Source organism: Schistocerca piceifrons, chromosome X, assembly GCF_021461385.2.
Source record: "Schistocerca piceifrons isolate TAMUIC-IGC-003096 chromosome X, iqSchPice1.1, whole genome shotgun sequence".
NCBI classification, from domain to species: domain Eukaryota; kingdom Metazoa; phylum Arthropoda; class Insecta; order Orthoptera; family Acrididae; genus Schistocerca; species Schistocerca piceifrons.
This window is the reverse complement of record NC_060149.1, coordinates 721,485,700-721,505,519: the sequence shown is the minus strand read 5'-3', so window position 1 is coordinate 721,505,519 and position 19,820 is coordinate 721,485,700. Positions and strand designations below refer to the sequence as shown.

Sequence of the window (19,820 nt, the reverse complement as noted above, 5' to 3'; positions counted from 1 at the left end):
CGATAGAAAACATGTGGTCCATGGTTGCTCAACGAGTGATCCAGATTACATCCCCAGCTGCCACACCAGATGATCTTTGGCAACGTGTGGAAGCTGCTTGGGCTGCTGTACCCCAGGAACACATCCAACGTCTCTTTGACTCAATGCCGAGACGTGTGGCAGCAGTGATCTCCAACAATGGCGGCTACTCTGGCTGCTGATTCTGGCAGGAACCACATGTCACAGACGTCTGTAAACGTAATCATTTGATACTTGGTCAACATGTTATCTACAAAACAAATTTTGTTGTGCTACCTCTTGTCTTTCTTGGTGTTGCTTTTACGGTGGCCAGCAGTGTATAAATGATATGCCTTCTAGTATTACAGGTGATTTAAAAATATTTCTGTTTGCTGATGACACCAGCTTGGTAGTGAAGGATCTTGTGTGTAATATTGAAACAGTAACAAATAATATAGTTCATGAAATAAGTTCGTGGCTTGTGGAAAATAATTTGATGCTAAATCATAATAAGACTCAGTTTTTACAGTTTCTAACTCACAATTCAACAAGAACCGATATTTTGATGAGACAGAATGGGCTATTATAAGCGAGACGGAACAGTTCAAGTTCCTAGGCGTTCGGATAGATAGTAAGCTGTTGTGGAAAGCCCACGTCCAGGATCTTGTCCAGAAACTAAATGCTGCTTTATTTACCATTAGAACAGTATCTGAAATAAGTGACAGTTCAACACGAAAAGTAGTCTACTTTTCATACGCTTATGTCGTATGGTATTATTTTTTGTGGTAATTCTTCTGATTCAAAAAGGGTGGGCTGTTCGAGCTATATGTGGTGTAAGTTAGAGAACCTCTTGTCGACCCCTATTCAATAGTCTGGGAATTCTGACATTGCCCTCACAGTATGTATTTTCTTTAATGTCGTTTGTTGTTAGCAATATTAGCCTATTCCCAAGAGTTAGCAGCTTTCGCTCAATTAATACTAGGCAGAAATCAAATCTGCATGTGGAATGCATTTCCTTGACTCTTGTGCAGAAAGGAGTGCAGCATTCTGCTGCATCCATTTTCAATAAGCCACCACAAGACTCAAAAATCTTAGCAGTAGCCCAGACTCTTTTAAGTCTAAGCTGAAGAGTTTCCTCATGGCTCACTCCTTCTATTCTGTCGAGGATCTCCTGGAAGAGCTAAAAAATTAAGCAAATTCCAGTGTTACATTGTTGATTTTCTTTATTTAAACTTAAGACTTATCGCCTGAATATGTTTTTTGTATTTCATTTTATCTGTTTCTACTATCGTGTTGTAATTCCATGTATTGACTCGTTCCATGACCATGGAGACTTGTCCTTAATTTGGTCCCACGGAACAATAAATAAATAAATAAAATAAAAAAGAATTACAGGCGACCAATCTTCAGATTGAGAATTAGAAAGTTGTGCAGGTCACGATCACAGAACTAGATGTCGTATGACGTATGTACCCGACGGTTACTTGGTCGGAACGCGCACATCTGAGTCTCTGACAGGTTTGTCTGCACGGAGTTCTCGATGTAATAACTCGACAGCTGTCGTCAACTCGTGTCTATATGAAAATGAGCAGCACCGTGGCCCGTCTACCTGACGAGGTACACGCGCTCGCTAGGGAACGTGTTTGCCTTATAAATAAAAATGAAGGGAAGCGCGAGAGAAATGTGCGTAGGATGTAGGTCGGCCGGAGCGGAGTGTGTTGTCAGTCCGGAGGGAGGCTGCGACCTGGTCACACACGTGCGGCCCGAGCGGGTCGGGTGAACGCCTCGGGAGCGGGCCAAGGCCCACAGAGGCCGCGCTGCCGGCTGGCTGTCGGCTCCTCCGCCCTTATTGACAGCCGCCGGCGAGGCCCAGGGGGCTCCTCTCCCGCTCCTATCTCCGCACCCAACACACAACCGACTGACGGATTTCAGATTCGCTATCTGACTTACTGCAGAGAGGTTTCGGAAAGATTCGTCGCAGCTGACAGTACATCTTCTACATCAACGGCAATAGCAACACGGGATCAATTTTAACGCACGTGTCGAATGAATACTGTTTTGTATATGCAGGTCAACACCGCTTGTAAAATTCGTGAGGATGTCATTTTCCAGCGTAGGCTATTTTATTTTGGATTAACCACTACATTTCATGATTTAGAAGTTAGCCGATTTAGTCCACTTGGAAACTATCAAGCTACATCTGTTACTTGCGTGAGAGACTCTTTTACTGTGATTCGAGTAACAGAAATCGTTTGTTAAAGGGGGTAGGACGTCAAACGGGCCGACTTGGAGGACATTTTAATTTCAACTGTCTATACTTTTACAAATGAATTCATAAAACTTTGTCAGCATGACCAGGAAGGATTCAGAATTTACACTCACAGCAGTGGAAGTTCGAAAACATAACAAAATAAATTTTTTTTTTTACATATGAAATTTCATCATTTTTTTCACTTACTAATGGCTGCATTTGTTGCTATACGTACACTTTTCTTCATAAGTAAGAGATATTCTTCGATGAATTTTGCACAGCTTACAAACCATACTCAAAGGTGTATGAAACTCTAGAATTTTACAAATCTATTAAAAACTGTGCTAAAAATTGAGGTAATTAACCGGAAAATTTGTGTTTTTTCTAAACATGAAGTTTAAAATATAACAGCCCATTCGTTTTTTCATAAATTAAATAAATTCTAGAGTTTCATACACCTGTAAGTATGGTTTGTATGCTGTGCAAAATTCATCGAAGAATCTCTCTAACGTATGAAGAAAAGTGTACCTATAGCAACAAATGCAGCCATTAGTAAGTGAAAAAATGATGAAATTTCGCACGTAAAAAAAATTATTTTGTTATGTTTTCGAACTTCCACTGCAATGGGAGTGAATCCTGAATCCTTCCTGGTGATACTGACAAAGTGTTATGAATTTATTTGTAAAAGTATAGACACTGGAAATTAAAATGTCCTGAGATGCCTCTCCTGCTCCAAGTCAGCGCATTTGACGTCCTACCCCCCTTAATACCCAAGTGGGTGAAATTAGCTAACTGCTAAAGCAAGAGATAAAGTAGTTATTTCAAACCAAAACAGCACAATGTAGGATAAAATCTTCCCTGAAGATACGCATCAAAACTAAATCTTTACGAGAAGCATTTTTCATTCGCGTATTCCTTGAAGCTGCAATTTATTGTTTATAATTTGTTTTACCTCTACTATTTTCGAGTATGGGTCGGTTTCAAGCTGAACGTTTTTGGGGTCTTTAACATTATTTGTGAACTATGAACTTGTTTTACTTTGTTACATCTATGATGTAAGTGCCCAATCATCATATTATCGATCAACTTCGACGTAACAGTAGAGCGATAACGTGATAAATGCGAGTTTACTTTATAAATGTACTCGTAACAAAGTAAAATAATGTAATATTTCACAAATAACGTTCAATACCCCTTAAATGAATGCTTGAAAACGAGCCACGCTTGAAAGTAATAGCGGAAAAGTTATACAAAAAGAATAAATAGCATGGCGGCCGGTGTGGCCGAGCGGTTCTAGGTGCTTCAGTCTGGAACCGCGCGACCGCTACGGTCGCAGGTTCGAATCCTGCCTCGGGCATGGATGTGTGTGATGTCCTTAGGTTAGTTAGGTTTAGGTAGTTCTAAGTTCTAGGGGACTGATGACCTCAGATGTTAAGTCCCATAGTACTCAGTGCCATTTGAACCATTTTTAAATAGCATGTCTGGTTGATTACGCCTGCAGATATAGTAATATAATTCAAAAATTTTTACGGAAGAACAGCATACACAAAAGTTTTACCTTAGTGCCTCTTATAAGTCACCAGTTTATACGGATGCCAACGGCCTAGCAACAGTGGTAACACCGGTTCGCGTGTGATGACCGAAGTTTCGCGTTGCCAAGCATGCCTAACATTCGGATGGGTAACCGTCTGGGTGTGCCGAGCACTATTGGCAAGCGGGGTGTACTCAGCTCTTGTGAGGCAAACTGAGGAAGGAGCTGCTTGACTGAACAGTAGCGGCTCAGGTCACCAAAAAGGACAACGGCCAGAGCGGTGTGCTGATTGCGTCCCTCCAAATGCGCATGCAGTGACGCCTATCGGCGAAGGGTGACATTGCCGTCGTCGGTACCGTTGACCATCCGAAGCCTGTTCGGACGGAGTTTTGGAAATTTTTAGCTCATACGTATGCCGGCAGAGTTAGTGGCGCAGCTAGCCTGCTCGCTCGTTCACTACCCGATGTGCATCAGGTCGAGACGGCGGAAAAAGAAATTTCATTTCATTTTGTTTGTTTATGTTGCGTTGTTAAATATGTTGCATTAACGTTAGTCTGTTGTCTGTTTGAAATCCGGAATTATATTGTTTATTCAGATGTTGTGATGTGTAAATTTCTGTCAAGTAGATAAACTGAAGCATTCTTTATTTTAGATCGGGTGTGTCAAACCTGCGGTCAGAAGCAAGTATCAGTGACGCCAAAAAAAGGGAGCATCTTTCACAGCATCGGTAAAAAACATTGCGTATACTGTTATTGTGTAGTATATTATGTACAGCCCAAAAATACTCGTCATCTTGCAATGTGAACCAGGTAAGCTAAAAGGTCTGACACCACAGTTTTAGGTGTTACATCATCATTGGCAATTAAATTGAAAGTTGAACAAAAGGAAATGAAAGTGAAAATTTCCCAGAGGTTTTCACAAAGCCTTTAAAAATCCAAGGAACTTTGTGTGTTCATTTGTTACTGTATGTGAGATGTTGGCATATGTGCACGCCGGCCGGAGTGGCCGTGCGGTTCTGGGCGCTACAGTCCGGAGCCGAGCGACCGCTACGGTCGCAGGTTCGAATCCTGCCTCGGGCATGGATGTGTGTGATGTCCTTAGGTTAGTTAGGTTTAATTAGCTCTAAGTTCTAGGCGACTGATGACCTCAGACGTTAAGTCGCATAGTGCTCAGAGCCATATGTGCACACGCCAAATACGAAATAGCGAAGCAGTCTGGGGATGCCGGTGGCCAAAATATGCTAAGTCGATTTCTTCTGTTAGAATGTTATGAGCACTGTTTCCTGGGATGTGAAAGTAATTCAGTAACTTGCCAACATAAAGAAGTCATTTTTCACCAGGACACTGCATATGCTCATAATGTCCCTGGCACTGGAATAACAGAGGGATTCGAAATACGATTTGTGATGACACCTCATTCCTCGGCTTTGGAGATCTGGTGCCACTGTACACGTATTCAAACATTTGATAGAAGACTTATTAAGTCTAGCAAGGGGGTTATAATAGCTAGAAATCAGTACTTTTCAAAACTCCAGGAATAGAAATTCATTAGTGGAGACAGAGGATTTTTTATAACTGCGATGTACACATGTCAGTGGTATCCATTGTAAAGTTAAAACGACAGCGTTCCTGAATGGACATTAAAATAAATCGTATGCTTCTACCAGCTCTTAATAAAATATTACGTGCGAGCTGTGACGGTCACAATTTGTGTGTTAAAGCAAATGAATAAAAGTGAACGCTGCTAATTGGTTACGCTTCCTGCCTGAAGCATCCGGTTTTGATTACTCATCAGACCGCCATCTACTCTATAAAGTGTCTTTCACTCTTCGGCTTCGGGATATCTGAATTTGGCAGAATTACTCAGAGATGTTTTAACATTACTTCTGTGTTAACTTTCTCTGCTCATGACTGGGTGGAGGGTGGGGGTGTCTGTATGTCAGGGACGCGGAAAAACTTGACCCAGATACAGCCAACAGAAGCAGGCCCGAAGGCGGGACGAAGTGCGGGCACGTGCCGCGAAGAGCTGTGGCCTGCCCCTGTCCGAGGCAGCGATAAGATTCCCGCGGGAGCCGCCTCTGGGAGTGCGATTGGAGGGACGCACCATTTGCGCGGAAGCGTGTGGCCGCGATGTCAGCGACAGGCGACGCCTGCGAGCGGCAGCGCGTGGGCCGAATCGATGCTCTTGTTGCCGCCGAAAGGCTGCACGACCCGAGCACCCTTCCCCTCCTTTCCACACATAATGTAATCAAGTGGCGACCCTTCCACTCTGATTCGGCAAGTGGTCGTCGCTTTCTCGTACTGATGCAGATCGCTACCGTTTCTGGCTGAACAATGTGGCGCACTGGATATCAGACTGACGCAAATTCGTAAGGAGTGGTATTCGAAACAGAATAGGGCCATCCAAGTATAAGTATTCAGTGGTTTCGATAAATCGTTTCGGTCAAATGACGAAACGGTTCATTCGAAAAGGACACAAATAATTGTATCTCCAGTATTGTCAAATACGAATTTTTCTCCCGTTTTCATGACCTCGTTAACGGAAACTTAAATTATAACATTGTCGTCAAAGAAACAATGTCGGTCAGGCGGCATACCTGACCTACTGAAACTGCTGTTACGGCAGAAAAGGTGAATGTTCAATTTTTTTTTTTTTTTTTCATTTGAAACGATATTACACCTTTGCGACATATGATCGGGAGTAGATGACGATACAGTTGTGTTAAATGGACCTATCGATGTTATTCTTTTTCTGGCGTGGTGTCTTCGAAATTTGCATACCTTATGCTCTAAAAGGAAGTTTCCTGGACCATAATCATATTTCGCGACCATTAATCATAATTTCATTAATCAAATTTTATGTTTTCCATTATATTTGAAAATCCGTTTCTTTACATGTTCACTTTGTCTCAGATAAGTTAGTTACCCTTTGAAATCAGACTTCTTAATTCTACCTTACTTTTTGTAATACAAAAATTATTAAAAATCCTTTGCAGAAATCATATTTATTATTTCGAAATCATTTATTCTTTACGAAACATGTTTGTATTTCGAGTAATATTTCTCACATGAAAGTTACCAAGGTCTGACTGCATTGAAATCCACGAAACTCTTTCTGTGTACTATGGAAATATTTTCTTCTTTTTGAAGGAGTTGGAGTGAGGGAGCCTGTAAGAAGGTGGAGAGTTAAGTGAGGGACTTGGTTCCGACGCAGCTATGCTCAAATGGTTCAAATGGCTCTGAGCACTATGGCACTTAACTTCTGAGGTCATCAGTCCCCTAGAACTTAGAACTGCTTAAACCTAACTAACCTACTTAAACCTAACTAACCTAAGGACATCACACACATCCATTCCCGAGGCAGGATTCGAACCTGCGACCGTAACGGTCGCGCGGTTCCAAACTGTAGCGCCTGGAACCGCTCGAAAACTCCGGCCGGCGCAGCTATGTTATCTACGCTTGTAAAGTTTCGACTATAAATGTAAAAGGTTTATATTCAAGAGTGATTTGATTTTGATTATGGTAAAACTTGATTATGGTGGGACACAGAAAAGTGGTTCTAAGAAGGAGTGTTTAATTTAAAAATTTACCCAGTTGCATTTTTACGAAAGTTAACGCAACCTAATTAGTGCCATGAGTGTTGCATGAATGCATTACGACGAATAATGGCGATCAGGGAAGACATTTTGTTCTTAAAGGGATCAAGACCTCGGCCTCCGCAGAGAACACACACTGTTTTCTTTTACAGGACCCGGATCTGACCCATTACCTATGACATGAAGAATTCAAGATGAGTACAATTTTCTACCTACTCTCTATTGCTACAGTCAACATAGGCGGTGCCCATCTATAACCACTGTTCCCATCGTTAATTGCACACGTTAATACGTCTGTTGCCTCTGACAGAAACGACATAAAAACTTTAATTTCTACTCTTCTAATTATTAGCGTGATTATTAGTCTGTGGGGGCGGGGTTGTTAGATAATCAGAATGATGTTGAAAAAATACCGCGTAAGTCGATCGAGATAAAATAATGTATAAATACAACTTAATTTCATAAGAATGAAATACGAGTAGCTGCAGGTTGGCATCTCAGTGAGGCTGATCACGGACGATGCTGCAACACGAGGTGGCAACACCAAATACTCATGCGAAATGCAGAGGGTAGAAGGTTGGCGCCCGTGGCTTGAAGCTGGTAACCACACAGATTCAAATTTCCACTTTTACGCCATTATTTCAAGTGGGAAACTATTTCTTCATGATGAACTTTCAGTCTTCAGCCGAGTGTGCGTTGATTTGAAACCTCCTGGAAAACTGAAACTAAGTGCCGGACTGGGACTCGAATCCAGGACCTTTACCTTTCTCGGGCAATTTCACTGTTGAATAAGCAATCCGATCACGACTCACGATGCACCCTCACAGCTTTACTTTGGCCAGTAGCACCTCCTACATCCCAAATTTCACAGAAGTTCTCCTGCATATTTTGCTGGAACAAAGGCAGAAGATAATTATTTCTTGGTAAAAACATTGTCTTCTAAAACGCTATCCATTTCTATTAACTGAAGCTTTGTAACTACTTAACGACACGGAGATATACATAACAAGTGTTCAAATGGTTCAAATGGCTCTGAGCACTATGCGACTTAACTTCTGAGGTCATCAGTCGCCTAGAACTTAGAACTAATTAAACCTAAATAACCTAAGGGCATCACACACATCCATGCCCGAGGCAAGATTCGAACCTGCGACCGTAGCGGTCGCCCGGCTCCAGACTGCAGCGCCTAGTACCGCATGGCCACTCCGGCCGGCAGAACAAGTGTTTAAAAATGTACTGTCACTGCGCATACTTCCGCATTTACGAGGCAAATCGAAACATTTACACGGCATTGTTTCTTCAATGATGATATTCATTCCTTCTGGGAGTAGAAGTAGCAGAAGACAGTAGCGCGTTAATCTGTACGGAAATAAAAATGAAACTTATCGTAGACATTACTTACTTGGGACTGACTGGGTAATTTCACAGCACTTTACTCAATTTCTCCAGGTGAGGATATGTGTTGCAATTGTAAAAACATTGGAATCACTTGGAGAAGAAGCGGCGTTAGTAATTTTGTCCGAACATCCACATGTGGGTTTACCAATGATTCCTCAAATTAGGCAACCAGACAACATCTGGAATAGTGTATTCTAAAAGGCCCTTGTCAGTTTTCTATCGTGCTAATCTCAACGGTCTAGTCATATACGAGACACTAACCTCCACTCTTCCTTCCACTACCCTTGCCTCTCTTCTACCTGTCAGTGATATATATGTGTAAATGTATCAAATGAGTGAGAGTACTGAGTGCTTATTAAAAGTATCATTGCTTTTCTGTTAATAAGAACATACGTGGAATAAAGGAAAGGACATTAAAATCTGCCTCTAACACATAGGCTATGCTGCTCTAAAAGCTTCAAGGTGGCTGTCGTGCTTAACGTCCCCATCCATCATACCGATCACTATCGGCAATGTCATATACCCTCACTCCACGAGACACTGAGGAGATATCGGAAATTCCTGATACAGGGATGGCGTACGCTTTTTAATCTTGTACTGAATGTCATTCAGACCACTGTCAGCGCCGATGTAGCCGCCGATTTCTAAAACATGATAATAATTTGAATTCCCGCCCGGGAATCGATAACGCGATCCAGAGGCAGCAAAGCTATCCATTAGACCACGAACTGCGGACGCAAAATGACTTAGAAAAGATACATGTATGGAGCGAAAATTGGCAATTGACCCTAAATAACGAAAAGTGAGGTCATCCAGATGAGTGCCAAAAGGAATCCGTCAAACTTCGGTAACACTGTAAATCAGTCATATCTAAAGGCCATAAATTGAAATAAATACTTAGGAATTACAATTACGAACAACTTAAATTGGAAGGAACACATAGAAAATGTTGTGGGGATGGCTAACCAAACACTGTGTTTTATTGACAGGACACATAGGAAATGTAACAGATCTACTAAGGAGACCGTCTACACTACGCATGTCCGTCTTCTTTTAGAATACTGCAGCTGGATGTGGGATCCTTATCTGTTAGGATTGACGGAGTACATCGAAAAAGGTCAAAGTAGGACAGCAGGTTTTGCATTAGCGCGAAATAGGGGAAAGAGTGTCAGTAAAATGATACAGGATTTGGGATGGACATCATCAAAACAGAGGCATTTTTCGCTGCGGAGGAATCTTCTCACGAAATTAAAATCACCAACTTTCTCCCCAGAATGCGAAAATATTTTGTTGACGCCGACCTACATAGGGAGACACGATCACCATGATAAAATAAGGGAAATCAGAGCTCGTACGGAAAGATGTATGTGTTCGTTCTTTCCGCGCTCTATACGAGATTGGAAAAAAAGAGAATTGTGAAGGTGGTTGCCAGGCACTTAGATGTGATTTGCAAAGTATCCATACAGATGTAGAGGCACATTGATAGTCGTTTTTCCCTCATTCTCTATGCGTGTGGAACAGTATGGGGAGGGGGGGGGGAGGGGGGAATGATAGTAGTATAGGCTACTCTCTGCCACGCACCGTATGGTAGCTTGTGGAGTATCTGTGTAGATGTAGGTGTACAATCTAGTCCATAGTCTAGCTGATAGTGCCAATGTTAGGGCACATAAGAGACGAGGGTGCTCTGAATAGTTCACGGCCTGATAGTGAAAGCGCCAATTTATGCTTTCAAAGAAGTTTTATTTTTCAAAATAATCTCCTCTGATATCAGTTCATTTTATACAGCGGTGTACCAATGCCATTATCTCCTCCCTGTAGTGTTCCTCTTGAAATGCTGTAAAACACTCATGTATCGCCACAATAGCTTCTTGCTTGAACGAAAAGTGCTGACCTGGTAGGAATCGCTTTAGTTTAGAGAACAGATGGAATCCTGAGGTAGCCAAATCTGGGGAATAAGGTGGCTGATCCAGCACTTCATAGAGCAAATCCCTCAATTTTCCCGTTGCCAACAAACTTTTGTGTGTAGGTGCATTGTCGTAATAGAAGATGATTCAAAATGGTTCAAATGGCTCTGAGAACTGGGGGACTTAACATCTGAGGTCATCAGTCGCCTAGTACTTAGAACTACTTAAACCTAACTAACCTAAGGACATTACACACATCCATGCCCGAGGCAGGATTCGAACCTGCGACCATAGCAGTTGCGCGGTTCCGGACTGAAGCGCCTAGAACCGCTCGGCCACGGCGGCCGGCAATAGAAGATGACTTTTCTGCTTTATGCCGGGTCTGTTTTCCGGAACGTTCAAATGTTCAAATGTGTGTGAAATCTTATGGGACTTAACTGCTAAGGTCATCAGTCCCTAAGCTTACGCACTACTTAACCTAAATTGTCTTAAGGACTAACACACACACCCATGCCCGAGGGAGGACTCGAACCTCCGCCGGGACCAGCCGCACAGTCCATGACTGCAGCGCCTGAGACCGCTCGGCTAATCCCGCGCGGCTTTCCGGAACGTTTACGTGCAGTTTCTGTAGAAGTTAGGAGTAGTATTCTCCAGTAATGGTTTTATCTTCGAAACATAGTTGATCAGCAAAATGCTTTTCCCGTTCCAACACACTCACCCCATGACCTTTGCCGCCGACGCCACTGTCCTTGCCTTCTTAGGAGTTAAAGAACCAACTCTGTCAGTTGCATAGACTGCTGTCACTTATTGATGCAAAAAATCACCTTTGTTTTTCTTAAAATGCACCAAGCCATTTTGCGAAAAACTTTTCCATGTTCAATTCCTGGGGCAAGATATGACCAACACGTTCCTTTGATATCCCAAGAGCATTAGCAAATTCATGCGTCTTTATTAGCCAATATTCCAAAATCATATCACGCGCTTTGTCGATGATTTCCGGTGTGCTTGGACTTTTTGGAAATCCTTCGCGTAGATCATCTTGAACGTTTTCAAGGTCACGTTTAATCTCGGCCGCCCATTTCTTCACGGGGGAAATTGAAGGTGAAGAGCAGCCATACACATTTAAAAGTTAAATCGAATTATTTAGATCGCTGTTAAATCTTCCATTACTAAAAATTTAATCACTGCACGATACTCGATTTTTTTCCATTGTCACCACCAAGCGCATCACAACTGCTTCATACCATTTCCTGCAGTCAACTGCTACCTAGAATGACTTCCAGTTTTACATGGCGTCTTCTGGCACGTGTACTAACAAAATGGTTCAAATGCTCTGAGCACTATGCGACTTAACTTCTGAGGTCATCAGTTGCCTAGAACTTAGAACTAATTAAACCTAACTAACCTAAGGACATCACACACACCCATGCCCGAGGCAGGATTCGAACCTGCGACCGTAGCAGCAGCGCGGCTCCGGACTGGAGTGCCTAGAAACGCACGGCCACCGCGGCCGGCACGTGTACTAACATGAGGGGGCAAAATGACGCGAGCAGTGCTGCGATCTCTGGACTAGGCCTAGGTCTTTTCAATCAGTCCTCCTAAATTTTAATCTGAATTACACTAGAAGTAACTAATGTTGTGTTATGCAACAAAGCATACTTCGTTACCTTTCTGCTGTCTAGTGGTGAAATATGGGCACAATGCCATTACTATTATAATTATATGGAAGGCGGTACAGTGTAGAAATAGCCTGTAAGTGCTTTGGCATCACTAATGTGAGTACAAAGGCTGAGATGTGGGAATCCTTCTACGATTAAGCTCGTTTCAATGTATCATTAACGTTGACTGAGTAGAAAATTCTAATCTTGAAAGCAACTGCATCCTTTTCCTGCAGGACGTTTTGAATACAGTCTAATATATCAAAATGATGAGGTGTTTCACCAGTCTAACTCGTAGCGAAAATAAATTTATTGTGGAAATGTGGTACTTGAGTAAGGCTCTCTACTAATTACATACTTATTACCGACATCATTACGTACATTTCGAGATATATGAAAGAGCTTCCTTTTTGTATATTAATGCTAAGCTATTGTACTACACTGTGAAAAACTTTCACAGTGATATCCCGGTTGATCCTCCAACTACCGAGTGAGATGGGACAGTTGTTAGCAAACTGCTCTCGTATTTGGAAGGACGGCCATTCAGATCTCTGTTATGCCATTTAGATTTAGATTTTCTGTAATTTCCCTCAGTCATTTAAGGTAAATGTCGGGATGGTTCCTTCGAAACGAACACGGCTGACTTAACTATATCAATAATAATTCGGGCACGATCAATTATTAACCCATATCGTCGAATTCCACCAATCAGAAGATAATCGGATCCAGGTGACTTCAGATAACAAAAATCATATAAAACATAGATATGATATTTAATGAACGATCCACATAAAAATGCATACCTAAAAATTCAAAGAAGATATAAGCATGAAATTACTAACTCGTGGTTATTAATTTAAATGAAAGAGGCAAAGCGGCAAGAAAAGCTAAGATTCTTAACGTTAAGTTTGATCTGTCAGATACTGACTAAGAAATGGGCTCTGAACTGTTAGACATTTTAAATTCATTTCATGTTTTCTGGTCCACTAGCGGTGGTTAAGAGAACGTTTGTCTATGTCAGCCTTCAGATACGCAACTGTTTGCGATACCAGCGTTTATGGGAGGCTTTTGTTTCCTCTGCCCCATTTATCCGTTCTGTTTGTAATGAGACCGGTCAGTTTCGCGTTCCCAAAGCCGAATTGTGCACGTAATACACCCGTAGGTATGAGTCAACCCAGAGAATGGTTCTATTGTTTCTTTGTTTTCACGATAATTGCTTTTCGTAATGACAAGAGTGATGGTTTAACTTACACGGGATTTGTAAAACACATACATACCCCATTTATATTCCATGAAGTGAGACATATACAGTACGTTAATATAGTAAAAGCGTATTAAGTTCAATCGATATATTTGTTATACTGTCAACATGTTTCTCTGTAAGTGAAAGCGTATGTGACTAGTATTTCTGATGCTGTAAAATTTTAAAATATTTTGCCGTTGTCATATTTTAGTCTTTCTAATGCTGTTCCGAAAACATGCATTTCTGTATTACAGACTGAAGCTTTCGTAGGTTGGTGTTTTCGGTTAAGAATTTCGTGACATCTAAATTGGTGAGTTTTGTTATCATTTGGTTTGATTCGACGATACGGTCAATGACATCTAAGTATACGAGATATAATAAACTTCCTAAACGCTTAGTATGCTGTGCACAGTGGTAAACTCGTAATTTTCCAAGAGGGAACTCCTCATGGAATGGACGTTATTTAGACGGTAGTCTTGTGCATTCGACATGGACACATTCGACCGACAGCTATCACGAATATGGCGAGATCTCAGCAAATGACGTATTTACAGGTGGTATTTACGTTGTTGACATTTACGTGTATTTTAAGGCTATGCATAATTGTGTTTCTTTTCGTGTTGTAATTTGCATAAGAACTAGCTGTTCTCTTTTTTTAACTCATCAGAACATGTGACCATCAGCACCCGTTTCTAATTTAACCATCTGCGAATTTAAGTGACGTACAAACAATTTCTTTCACTCATAACATCTTGTTCCAGAAGCCTGTAATATTCTTTTGAAGATTCTTTGTGCTATGATATCTGGGAGGTGGGGGGTGGGGGGAGGGGGGGATGTTGAACGGTTTGAACTGTTACTTTTTTCTTCACTCACGACATTTACGTTTATGTATGTTGTCTGTTTTAAAAAATTTTCATACGTTTGGCCTTCGCGAATTTACTATCTTGAAACTCGATAGGTGTCTCTGTTTAGCTTCAACTGTACGCAACGGAAACACCGTCACAGGAAGATCAGCTTCCGTATACAACAGGTTATATTTGTTATTTGTGGGTCGCCTCGTCATTGAAAAAACTGTAGGACAGTTACAGGACCTTGAAATCTAAGACAAATATGAGTATAACAGATATTTGTTTGCTATTTATGAAGGTCAGATTCACAAAAAAATTGACAGAAAAGTTCTCAATGTAAATTACGCAAAATAATTCTTAGACTGTGGGTGGTTGCGAAATAATATGGAAAACTATGTGGAAAAAACGAAGAAAGATTTCCTTATCGCCGGCCGTTGACGCCGAGCGGTTCTAGGCGCTTCAGTCTGGAACTGCGCGACCGCTACGGTCGCAGGCTCGAATGCTGCCTCGGGCACGGATGTTTGTGATGCCCTTAGGTTAATTAGGCTTAAGTAGTTCTAAGCCCTAGGGGACTGATGACCTCAGATGTTAAGTCCCATAGTGTTCAGAGTCACTTGAGCCATTTCCTTACCTACGCAGCTCACGAATTCGAAGTTAACGAGACAAAAAGTCTCGAAAAATTAGACTCAAATAGGCAATACAAATTGCATGGAAGCATAAGTAAGTTGCGAGCTGCTCAGAATATGGATTGCATTACCACAATTGTGACACATATATTTACCAAAAGCCAGCTGATGGCGGCCGAAGAGGAATAGCCCAGAAACTTCCTTCTCCACCCTCAACTCCCAACTAATGTGAAGATCAAAAATCGCTTACTTCACAAAAAACAGAGGAACGTACGAGAAACTACCCACACGTGGCGTAAAATACGCTCGTTAACAAACAAGACGTTGGTACTGGAGATTGGACACATCAAAAATATGGAGTGAAAGCAACCGGCTTCCTCATGTTGCTTACGTGGCACCATGGCGTCCTTTCCTTTGATGTCTGTGCGGATAAGGCGAAAATAACATGCTCATTTGCCTCTTGGGACGGTGAGGATAGGCACCGGCTCTGGCCAAAAAAAGCACAAAGCAGACCGCGGCCCCACTTACGTGAAACTGCTCAAATCCTCAGGGATGCTGATCCCTCCTAACGAGGTTCACTGACTGCCTTCTGCCGACATATATGAACAAGAGACTACATTGGGAGCGCATCCTCCCAGAAGGAAAAATGCAAATGTTCCCTTCCAAGGAAACATGCCCAGTAGTGTCAATAAAATAATGACTAAACAGTGGCAGAAAAATGAAACAGTATTGCACAGCGACATGTGACAATCACGTCACAGTCTTGCTACCTTCCTTTGTTCATGAGTTCAAGTATGTGTCCCAAATCTCTGAATGTGTATACTTGAGATAAGCTTCATACACTTTTTTGATATAGTGTAGTTCAGGGGCAATGAAGCACAAATACACAAACTTACAACTATCATACGAAAGAATTTTATAGCACCACAGGCAAGACTGAGTAATGCTTTCAGCGCTTTGAGATACGTAGTGGCAGAGATGGTGTCATTCAAACCTATTTCTTCCTCCACACCAGCTCATAGATTTACAAGTTTTTAAGCAAGATAGGTCACAACCGGCGAACATATACACATATAATATTGTGAGACCGAAGACACTGCTGTGTTCTTTTATATTATTTATTACAATAGGTTTATTTAGGAGTGATTGTCATCTTGAGGTTATCTGTGAAAAGTACATAGTTTGATACAATATATCAAAATTTTAAGTATATAGTTTAACCTATTATAGAAGTATGGTTTGCTACATACGTCAGTTGGTCTTGATATCTATATAACGTTGATGTTTCAGCTGCTGTCACACTATTTCCAAGTGTGCTCCTTTGATGCTGTTGAAGCAACAGTAGAGGTTACATTTTGGTTGGTATAGTTACTTATGTAGTGCTCGGATTATGAATGTTTTATTTCATAATGATGGTTTGTGACAGCTACATCGACAGTCAGCAATGTTACATCTTTACAGGCAGTTTGCGTCTTTGGTATTCTCCAGGTCATATCTTTTTTCTTAGTAGCTATATTATATTGCCTATATGATTTGTGTTTGTGTAGTTCTATAACCATCTGTCATTTAATCCTAGTGTTTTTCATGGAATCTTCTGTGCGACATGTGAGGTCTGCAACAATTTTCTGATGATGCTTACGTACATGTGTGTTTTACAGTGGTTACTTTTACTTTCATGGTAACATGCTTTCCGATATTTTTGTGGAACAGAGAATACCAAGGAAGTAAACTGCCTGTAAAAATGTAACATCGCTGACTCAACTGTCTGTCACGGAACATCATTAGGAAATCAACTTTCATAATTCGGCAATTATCCAGCTGATTTTGTACGTCGAAATATTACTCGAGGTGAGCTAGTGCCTAAATCCCACTCAATGAACGCTTTAACGTCATAGCAGAGAGTCTAATCTGGTGTACCTGCACAAGAAACGGCAAATTTGATTGCATCTTACGTAAAATTTATGTACAGTGTGTTCTATGATGTTAATTGCAGTAGAGAAACCAATAACTGACGTATATAAACTTTATATATTCTGAGCCAAATATGCGGACGAATATGTGATCATCTTTCATGATGATAATGAAACTCCTGCAAACAAGATTCTACGGTAATGGGATGACTGAGGGTATCGAAACAGATATTATGTTCTAACATCAGTCCTACTCACCACGTTTCTCTGCTTCTGACTTACCGCACATTAAAAGAAATTTTGAAAACTGAAATCGTGTAAGTTGAATGAAGAGGTTATAGAAACGGTAGTTTGGTATTTAGCAGACATTCTAGGGTCGCAGTTCACTTATGGAATGTACTCGGTAGAATAAAGTTGAAGAAAGTACACTGAAGTAAAAAAAATTTACGTCGAAATATCAATTGATTTTTTATGTAAAAGCTTTCTGTTCTGATCTCGTAAAGTTTTTAACCTTTCCCTCTTACAATCAGTGGCAAAAAATCATTCTTCAGTAGCTTTATGGCTTCTAAAGTTATTTGAAGTTAACAGCTCAGGTAAATGGAAATGAGCGTTTGGCGTCATTGGCCGGGAGGCCCCTTGCGGGGCAGGTCTGGCCAGCTTGGTGCAGTTCTTATTACATTCGGCACCACATTGGGCGACCTGCGCCCCAGATGGGGTTGAAATGAAAATGAAGACAGCACAACACCCAGTCCCTGAGCGGAGAAAATCACCGACCCAGCCGGGAATCGAACCCTGGCCCGTAGGACGGCAATCGGTCACGCTGACCACTTTTTTTTTTCTATGTCATCCTTGCGCAGGGGCCATGCTAATCTTCTCTGTATCGTTCCAATTTTAGTATATGTACTGCCGAAGCAAGTACGGCCACTCAGCTATCGGGGCAGTCAACAGCTCAGCTGAGTGATATAGTATAATTTTTTTTAGATCGTATCGCCGGCAAGGTAGGCATAGTTTGCATTTACTTTTCTCTGTATGTTAATAACGACTTAATCCCCAAGACAGAGTGAACATTAATAAAACCGACAAACCGAATTTGTGGCTGAAAATGGAGGAAAAAATGTCCTGTGAACATGTGTCTGGAAATGCACCGTTACCACGGTAGATGGCGCTGACGAATGAGAGTTCCTCTGGCCACGTACCGTGTCTGTATCCCACAGAGGACGATTATGCAGTTTGATGATTTAAGTTCAGGTAAAGTTGCTTCGTCGGTAAACAGGACTGATGACAGAAATCCCATAACAGTGATAGTTTGGTGCAAAAACCATCAAAAGAAACCTTCCCGTAGAGAGAAATCCGCTATGACAATCCTTGCACTCATTACAGTAGCGGCTATGATTTGGCTTACACTATGTTGGCAGGTCGCTTACTTGCAGATTGTACTAGGATTCGTCTCATTATGCTTAGAACCCGGTTCTCCAAATCTGGTGTACGCACAGTCCGCTGTCTCTCTGCACGTTCGTCTGTCTGAAAGGACTGATGATCACACAAACGGCCAACAAGCGCTTGAAAATTTGTGTGATGTGGTTGTGTCTGTGAGGGTATAGACGTGCTGCCTCTCGACCGTTTCAATCTGTTTGGCAGTACACAAACGCCATCTCGCTTTGTTCGCCCGCCTCTGTGACCGAGCGGTTCTAGGCGCTTCAGACCGGAACCGCGCTGCTGCTACGGTCGCAGGTTCGAATCCTGCCTCGGGCATGGATGTGTGTGGTGTCGTTAGGCTTAAGTTGTTCTAGGGGACTGATGACCTCAGATGTTATGTCCCATAGTGCTTAGAGCCATTTGAACCTCGCTTTTTTCCGGACGATTCGGCTGCTTACAGCCTGCAACACACAACGAACACATGGCTCGTGCTCAGGTGAACTTTCATTTGTCGGTGCCATCTATCGTAGCAACAATTCATTTCTGGACACCTACTCATAGGATTTCTTTTTTTCCATTTCCAGTCAGGAATCCGTCCCTGCAGTTTGTCGGTTTCATTAATTTTCACCCTATATTTAATACCGTGGAGCAACTATGAGTACTGAAGGAAAAAATCTAAAACAGTTACAAAAGAAACTATGGTTTATGTAGCTGACCTGAATTAAATTTATTCTGGCGCGGATAATCTCCAGAGCAAGCCCGCCATAGAGCGGTAACTATTCTGCGGTTTATTGAGTATTCCGTGCTAAATTAATAGGACGCGGCGACGCGCTGCTCCACCGTAGCTGCGGAACTACCGCCTCCATACGCCAGCCCCATGCACATAAACTCAGTACCGCTTGCTCGTTCCAGCATTCTGCGCACAAGCGTCCACAAACTCCTGCTCACGAGCTTTTCTCGACCACCCGCCTCGGTGAATCCACTAATAAGCGAACTCGGCAGTACGCTATTGTAACTTCGCAGTCCCGGTGTCCAACATTCGTCAATAGGGGTGATAATAAGCCGTTGCCTAGTTAGGGTACTCGCACTAGCAACAATGGAAACGTTTGAAAGGTTTTCATATCACATGCTGCGGCGTGAAGGTGTGAACAAAAATTTCAGTACTTTTAAAAATGTTGGAAACTTCAAATACGAGTTTATGCTGAACCTAAATAATGAGCTAAGGGAAAGATAAGAGTCTTGCTTTCGCTGCTGGCACACGTCTAGGGGGAAATGCGAAAAGTTTTCAACCTGGGAAGAATATTGTGGCTAAATAAATGATTTTCTGTTTTTGTTATATTGATATTAACGTAAACAAAATATCAGTTTGAACCACGTAAGAGTTTAGTTTACACTGGCTTTAAAGTTCGCTGAGTTGCATACGTTCCGTTGAAATGGATAAAC

At 41.8% G+C, this 19,820-nt stretch overlaps 1 protein-coding gene and 1 non-coding gene across 2 annotated transcripts in view; both read right to left on the bottom strand.

The window, feature by feature from the left end:
• Positions 1–19,820, bottom strand: part of LOC124722674 (protein tipE) — a 512,209-nt gene that overhangs the window by 335,506 nt on the left and 156,883 nt on the right. The gene's annotated exons all lie outside the window — the stretch shown is intronic.
• Positions 17,775–17,880, bottom strand: LOC124723918. The gene has a single exon (XR_007006577.1). It is a non-coding gene; the product is annotated as a U6 spliceosomal RNA (small nuclear RNA).